General features: G+C 36.1%; 1 pseudogene; it reads left to right on the top strand.

Annotated features, from left to right (window-relative positions):
* Positions 1-208: 208 nt before the first annotated feature.
* Positions 209-8,874, top strand: part of LOC100954221 — a 32,124-nt pseudogene continuing 23,458 nt past the window's right edge.

Below are 8,874 nucleotides of genomic sequence, written 5' to 3'. Positions count from 1 at the left end.
CTACCCAAGTTTGAGAGCAGGAGAGTAAATCAGATACTCTACATTCTGCCTAAAAATATGTTTAAAATAGAGTCGTATCTAGGTTTGAAAGCAGGAACTATGCTGAAATACAAATGGGTCATGCTAATGGTTCAGGATTTCTCAACCTTTTCCACTAAAATGTATGCCATCCATAAAAATGGCTCACTGGGAACAATATTTTAAAACTATGGTGAAGAAAATGATAATGGAGATACCCAATGACGATCTCAGAGGTAATTTAGACAAGTTCGCTCAGGATAACACGATCCTTAGTCCTTGAGAATCACTCCAAGGTATGTGGTAAGTAAAATTCTAAAATATGCACACTGATTTATAAAAGACCATCAAAACACATAGACATTGACTTCACGTTAGAGTATAGTTACAAGGACATCTTTCACATTTCCAAGAAATGAAAACAAAAAAAAAATTGATATTGTATTGGTAGGTGTTGCTCTAACTTTTCTCCTTTCCTCTGTATTCCTTCCACGTCTAGTGATTTCCTCTAAGTTTTCATTTTATGTTTTTTTTTATTTCAAAATATTAAGGGGGTGCAATTTTTTTTTTTTTTAATGTGGATACCTTGTATATTGCTTAATTGGGTTTTGTGTGTGTGTGTGTGTGTGTGTGTGCTTGACATGGTAGTAGGGTTCATTGTACCCAAAGGTAAGTTTTTACACCGCATGCCCTTACACCATCCCCCCTTCTCGGTTTCCGACATCCTTTACATCTCTTCCTGTCCATGTGTGTGCCCATCATTTACCTCACAATTACTAGTGAGTATATGTGGTATTTACTTTTCCAATCTAGAGATACTTCATTAAGGATAGCAGTCTCCATCTAAGTTGCTACAAAAGACATTATTTCATTCTCTTTTACAGCTGAGTAATACCATATTTTCTTTATCAGTCACATATTCATGACCAGTTAAGTTGATTTCACTTCTTGGCCAGTGTGAATTGGACTGCAATCAATATTTGAGTTTATGTGTTTTTTGATAAAATGACTTCTTTTCCTTTGAGTAGATACACAGTACTGGGGTTGCTGGTTCAAATAATAAGCACATTTATTTCTTTGAGGTATCTCCATGCTATTTTCCATAGGGGTTGTACTAATTTTCAATCCCACCAAAAGGTCACGTTACTGCCTCTCTGCCTCCATGCCAGCACCTACTGTTTTTGACTTTTTAATAATGGCCATGCTGAAGGGGATAATATGGCATCTCATTTGGTTTTAGGTTGCATTTCTCTGATGATTAGTGATGCTGAACATTATTCATCTATTTGTTGACCATCTGTCTATATTCTTTAGAAAAACTTCTATTCATGTGGTTTTACCACTTTTTAAAAGCATTGTTTGTTTTTTTTAATTGAGTTAAGTTCTTTATAGATTCTAGGTACTAGTCTTTTGTTGGCTATGTACATTGTGAATATTTTCTCCCATACTGTAGGTTGTCTACTCATCCATTGATTGTTTCCTCTACAGCTTTTTATTTTCTTATTCCTGCAGAAGCTTTTTATTTTTATTTTTTATATTTTTTTTAAATGGAGACAGAGTTTCACTTTATCACCCTTGGTAGAGTGCCGTGGCATCACACAGCTCACAGCAACCTCCAACTCCCGGGCTCAGGCGATTCCCTTGCCTCTGCCTCCCAAGTAGCTGGGACTACAGTCACCTGCCACAATGCCCGGCTATTTTTTTGTTGTTGTTGCAATTTGGCCAAGGCTGGGTTTGAACCCGCCACCCTCCGTATATGGGACCGGTGCCCTGCCCACTGAGCCACAGGCATTGCCCTGCAGAAGCTTTTTAATTTAATTAAGTCCCATGTATTTATTTTTAGAGTTGCCATATTTGCCTTTCAGGTGTTAGTCATGAATTCTTTGACTAGGATGATGTCTAGAAGATTTTTTTTCTACTTTTCTCCTAGATTTTTTAACATTTCATGCATTTTTTGCTTTTCAGTCTTTTATCCATATTGAATTAATTTTTGCATGTGGCAAGAGATAGGGATCCTAATTCATTCTTCTATATGTGGCTATCCAATTTTCTCAACACCACTCATTAACTATGTCTTCCCTTCACATATTTTTGTATTTTTGTCTACTTTCTTGAAGATCAGTTGGCTATAGGTAGTTTTATACCTGGGTTTTCTATTCTGTCCCCTGGTTTATTTCTCTACTGTTACACTAGTATCATGCTGTTTTGGGGTACTATATATAGCACTGCAGTGCATGGATAATTGGAAGTCAAGTTATTTGATGCCTCTAGATTTATTATTTTTGTTTAAGATTGCTTTGGTTATTTGTGCTCATCTGTAGTTCCAAGTTCAGCTTAGATTTCTTTATTATTTAGATTTGTGAAATATGGCATTGGTATTTTGATGGGGAATAGGATTGAAGCTGTGAATCACTTTGGGAAGTATGGACGTTTCGACAATGTTGATTCTACCAATCTATGAGCATGGGATGCCAATTTCTCTCATTAGTGTTCTGTAATTCTTGTAGATAACTTTCATGTCTTCAGTTAAGTATATTCCTAGATATTCTATTTTCTTGGTAGCTATTGTGAATGACATTTTGTCTTTGACTTGACTCTCAGCTTTGACCCATGACTAGTTCTAAAGACTTGTCTTAAAGCTCTGAGATTCCTTTTTCTGCTTGGTCAAGCCTGTGTTTGAAGCTTTTTGCTGTATTTGGGACTTCCTTAAAGCACTCGTTCAATTTTTAAAATTAATTTCCTATCCTTTCTTATATCATTAATATCTAGTTCTTTAGCAACATTTTAAATTATTTCATAAATACTTTTTCCTAAATAATTTTTTTGGCTTCTTTGTGATTGTTTTCACCTTTTTCTTAACTTCTATGTGTTTTCTTTGCCATCCGTATTCTAAATTCCATTTCTGACATTTGACATTTTGACTCCTTTGGGTTGGAGCTCATTGCTATATATCTACTGTGATCCTTTGGGGTGTTGGATCAGCTTATTTTTCATGTTTCCAGAAGATTTTTGCTGTTGTTGTTGATATTGATTTCTTCTAATTTGAAATCTCTTTTCTCACCTCAAGGCAGATAGATTGTGGTACGTCTGGTCTTTACCTTTGGGAAGGAGAGATGCCTGTATGGTTCTTTTGTGACCAACTCCAGAAGAGCGGTCAGCAGGAGAGAGGAAGACAAACTGATTAGAATGCAGCTATTCTGTGTTTTCCCATATGACAATGTGATTGTCACATTCTAAGATGGTGCTGGATAACTTTAGTGAGGAATAGTGGGCTTCCTCCTAGGTCACTGGTGGAGGCTGGCATAAGGGGGATTGCTCTGTGCCGAGTCTCCCCACAGTGGTAATGGCAGCTGGTCTATCTATATATCTAGGCAGTGATCATAGGTATTAGGGCTGTTGGCATTCACTCCTGCGTCCCAGTGCAATGATGGCTTATGGATAACTAGTTTCTGGTGGAGTATTAGACTGCTGGGGCAGTGTCTGGCAGTTGGTGGGTGGTATCCTTGAAAGCAGAGGAATGGGGCCATGCATTTGGCAGGTCTGAAACTGTGTGAATGGAGGCAGCAGGGCCAAATGACAGGGGCAAAGCTACGGACCTGGCAGCAATGAGGAAGCTCAGGTCCCAGTGGTGTTACAGTGGCCTCAGGCATAGGGCGATGGGGCCCTCCCCTGCACATTTTCTGCATAGGCAGTCACACTGGGGCTTCTCAGGCAGTGTTCCTGGTGTCCACTTTCCTGAAATCCATCACAGGGTAGGGAAGAGTGCTAGGCTCCTAGTTAAGGGGCACATAAGAGTTTCTATTCTCCCTGCTTCCTACCCAGCATGACCCGGGTTAAGTGGGGGCAGCTACAGCAAAGCTGAGCTCCTTGTAAAGCAGGCAATCTGAACCCAAGAGCTCAGAATGGCATCATCTGCAGTAACCTGGGAATAGGAGCTGCTGCATCCCTGCTTTGCCCACTCTCTGGTGTGATGTCACTGCACAGTCACCAAACAGCTCCTCGATCAGTTTGGAGGTCTGTAGTGATAGTGGGCACCCCACCACCACTACTAGTATCCATGGCGGGGGGGAGTTCAGGGTTCTCTTCTGTCCTTGCCACATTTGGATGCCTTCCTCGGGTACCCTCCAGTCCTGCAAGTGGATCACCACATCACCTTCTCCTTACTCTCTCCCCTGTGCATTCTCTGGTAAGTCACCACACACTCTCCAACAAGGCCCATCTGTAAGTGGGCAGGGGCATCACCTGCATCTTTCCATCCTCTCCTTGAGAGTGTAGAGCACAGACTGCTCTAGTCTACCAGCTTGCCTCCTTCTTGAAGTTTTTAAGTATAGTATTTTTTAAATGTTTAAGGTAAAAGTAAAACTATGGAAAGTTTGTGTGCTTTTATTTTTCATATCTTTCAGTAATGTGCCTCTTAAGTATATCTTATGAGCACCTTAAGTTTCATTCTCTTTGTTTAAATTTTATATTATGTATACTTCTGTATGAGCTGTAAGTGTTTACTTCTAAGTTATGTGCTTTATGGAATCAAATTCACATTCATAAAAACCAGTTATTGTATTCCAGTATTTTTCTTTTGTTTAATACTTGCTACTAACATCTTAAAAATAAATAAGCAAATGAATTATTTTCACCACCTTTACTATTGTTATTATTTTATTATTTCTTAAGAACTCACCTTAATATTTCTTATAGGAAATATATATGATTTTAATTGCTTAGGTTAGAATTTATGCCTGTGGAATGTTGGTTGTCAGAAATCACCAAAAAAGAATCAAAGCAGGTTCAGTACATCCTTATCAGAGATAAGCAGCTATCCATTGAGTTGAGACTTCATATCCATTGTTGTAAAACTTTTGATTAACCATGAACAATTTCTTGAAAAGAAACATTTCAATATGCCTGTTGTGAGCAGTGTCAGATAAAAGCCAATTGGTAAGTCTGGCAATAATCTCCAAACTAAAAAATAATCCAGTGTGTCTGTCTCTGTTTCTGGCGCTCTTTCTCTCTCTCTACACACACACACACACACACACACACACACACACACACATACATATACAAATATAGGATTAGTATTAATTATAAATTTATATTATTTTCATCAGGGTTTTTTTTTTTTTTTTTTTTTTGCAGTTTTTGGCCAGGTCTGGGTTTGAATCCACTACCTCCAGCATATGGGGCCAGTGCCCTACTCCTTTGAGCCACAGGCGCCACCCTATTTTCAGCAGTTTTAAAATAATTTTATGAATATATACATTGAAAAAATATATAAAATATAAATACTAAAAAGCTTTCTTCTCATGTTCTCTGGGTCGTAAGTATCCTCATTTTGAAGACCACTTGACCTATAGTATTGCACAGAATATAGATAGGCTAATTTTTAGGGAATTATTAAAACATTTGATATGATTAAAGCTTGTGTTGAATTATATACCTCCCTTTTTATCATGTTTTCACCTGTCTTGTTTCCCCTCTATTCATATACACACAAAACATATAATCTGAAGTTTTTAGATCCAGTAAGTACTTCAGGACAAGTCTTCCTAATAGAAATCTCCCAGATAAGAAGAGATTATAGCCAAGAGTAAGTACCTTGGGCAAACTTCATTGTATTAGCTCAGAGCAAACTCATGGATTCATTGCAACCATGGTTCAAATTAACAGACATTATATATTTATATATTTCTACCTAATTTAAGGTTTAGCCGTGAGAAAATATATAAATAGACTGATTTCACATATATTTATAAGTTAAAATTAATAAAATAATCCATTTCTATGTGCATTTCTTCATGACTCTGGCACATTCCCGTTGGGTTCTGTTTTAGGTTCAGTCAGATATTGTACCAGGAAGACTCAGACATTGATCTTGTGCTGCATTAATTGTAAGTTGAGCGGATGGCTGCACATCTTCAGTATCCTTTTTTAAATGTTGTCATGGGTGTCATCTCTCTTTCCAGCTTTTTGGTTTTATTGCAGTTTTATTTTCTGTAATTTTCTTGAAATGAGAAAGATATAGTTCTGCTGTGATAAATGAGATGGGGAACCCATAGCTCAGTCACTAGTTTGTTCATAGATTGACCATTGAATGTAAAGTATGTGATGCTAAGAACAATTTTGATGAGATCCATTGTTGAATGTGCAATGATTCATCCCTCTTTGTGAAGTTGTTACCATTTTGTCATAATCCTGCATCATTTTTCATGTTTCTCTTTTTAGCAAGTATACAGAAGGACAAAAAGATTCCCCAGATATAGGCTAGACTAAGTTGAATACAAGCAAGAGATAACCACTAAAAACACATCAATATATATAAGAGTTTATAATGTAGTATTTTGTACAGAAAATGACTCCATGCTTCACCTCTGTCATCCTTTGCTAAATCTATTATGACTATTCCTAAGAATTTCTTGTCTTTCATAAACATTATAAACTAAAAATCTCAGCTATTCTATTATCTGACATACTATAATTTAGTCAAAACACCACCACCACTTTGGACACCTATGTCCAAAGACCTAGGTCACTGTTCTTATCATCTAATTAACCCTCTCCAAGAAGTTGGACATGGTGACAAGGACACACACACACACACATATATATATAAAAGGAGTCATCAATGTCAAGATTCTTTGTCAGAAAGAAACAATGGCCTCCACAAATCATTTCAGAGAAAGGAAAATAAGATATATAAATACTTACTGCAAATACACACACTCACACATGCATAGGCATATAGCATTGAGGTAACAGGTAATGCAAATACAATTTAAAGGCAAATGGAGAAAAGAAATCTCACAAATGAAAAATGCAGGATATATAAGGACATGTAATTTAAAAAGTTATGCCAATGGGGTAGCACCTGTGGCTCAAGGAAGTAGGGTGCTGGTCTCATATACCGGAGATTGCAGGTTCAAACCCAGCCCTAGACAAAAACTGCAAACAAACAAACAAAAAAGTTATGCTCATGAAAAGTTGTTAGGAAATTCAAGGGTCTTTACCCACCAAAGGAGACACTGGTCAGGGCTGAGAACACAGTAATGATTATAAAATCGTGAAAGGAAGAATATCGTGTGCTAAATGTTAGTGTGCAATGTTTGATTTATCCTCTCTTAAAACAAACAAAATTATTATAATGAAACTTGCAGATTGTTTTATTTGAAAACATGGACACTTGTATTATTAAAATCTCAGTAAGTTTTTATGAAAATATAAATCATGTGAAAATTTTTACAAGTGGATTTTGTGGAAAGCCATTACTCTCCAACAAGTAATAATCTCTATAATAAAATTTTTTAAAAGAAAGAAAAGACACATCTAGGATATTTCCTTTCACATCCCTGTACAGTGTTCTTACCAGCTACTTGTCTAATTGGTGTCCAAGTTGCACAGGAGCTCAGAGAATTTTTCTAGGTCTGTTTTTGCTTTCTTTGTTTTGATCCTGACATCCAATTTATTTCTCCTTGTTTTATTACTATCTCCATTATTTTAAGCCCCCTTTACCCCCTAAGACATTCTTATTAGAGTTGAAAATTCAATCACCCATTTAGATTATAAGTTTCTAAGTTTCTCTATGGATATGTCAGCCCAACAAAAACCTCGTTGGTCCTACTGTACTGATATGTATATGTGGTGCATGTCTAGTCTATGAAACTTCAATCAACTTAAGGAGGTAGTCAATGTAGGTAGGTAGTCAGCTATGGAGGTTCTGCAGTTGTACACCTTTGTTGGATACAGAGCAATATTTTGATACAAGTATGCAATATGTAATGATTAAATCAGGGTAATTAACATGTTATCTCAAACATTCATCATTTTTGTGGTAGAAATATTCAAAATCATCTTTTCTACCTATTTTAAAGAATATAAGCTAATGTTAACTGTTGTCACACTACAGTGCTATAAAACATTAAAATTGATGCCTCCTATCTAGCTGTAATTTTGTATTTTTAGCCAATATCTCCCCATCCCTTCACTCTTACCGTTTTCAGCCTCTATAAGTCACACAATTCCCCTCTCTATTTCTATGAGAAAAAAAATAATTAGCTTCCTCATATGAGTTAGAAGATGCATTATTCATTTTTCTGGGCATGGCTTATTCCACCTAACATAATGACCCCCAGGGATATGTTGCCACAAATGACAAGATTTTGTTCTTTTTTATGGCCAAATACTAGTCTATTGTGCATATTTGCCACGTTTTTATCCATTCATCAATTAATGAACACTGAAGTTGATTTCATAGCTCTGCTCATGTGAATAGAGATGCAATAAACATGGGGTGAAAACTCTTTGACATGTAGATTTCAAATTATTTGGATATATACCTAATAGTAGAATTGCTAGATCATAAAAGTAGATATATTTCTAGTTTTTTTGAGAAACTTCTATGTTTTCCATAATGGCTGTACAAATTTCATTCCCATCAACAATGTATAAAATTTTCCTATTCTCTGCATCCTCAACAAGAATTTCTTTTTTTAATAATTGTTATTCTAACTAGGGTGAGATGATATTACATTGTGGTTTTGATTTGAATTTTCTTGACTATTAAGTTATGTTGAACTTATAAAAAATATACCTAGTGGCCATTTTCATGTCTTATCTTGACAGTGTTTATTCACATCAATCATCCACTTTTAATCTTTTGTGTGCATTTCTTTTTTTTTTTTCTTTACTGTTGCATTTCTCATATATTCTGGATATTAATCCCTTGTTAAATAAATAGTCTGAAAATATTTTCTCCCTTTCTGCAGGTTATCTCTTCACTCTGTTGATTGTTTTCTTTGGCAAAAGCTTTCTAGTTTGATGTAATTCTGTTTGTCTACCATTCCTGTGATACTTTGCTAAGAA

Source organism: Otolemur garnettii, unplaced genomic scaffold (genome assembly GCF_000181295.1).
Source record: "Otolemur garnettii isolate 467f Iridium unplaced genomic scaffold, OtoGar3 scaffold00124, whole genome shotgun sequence".
NCBI lineage: Eukaryota > Metazoa > Chordata > Mammalia > Primates > Galagidae > Otolemur > Otolemur garnettii.
Note: the sequence above shows the minus strand (reverse complement) of the source record. Positions and strands in the feature narration are given on the sequence as shown.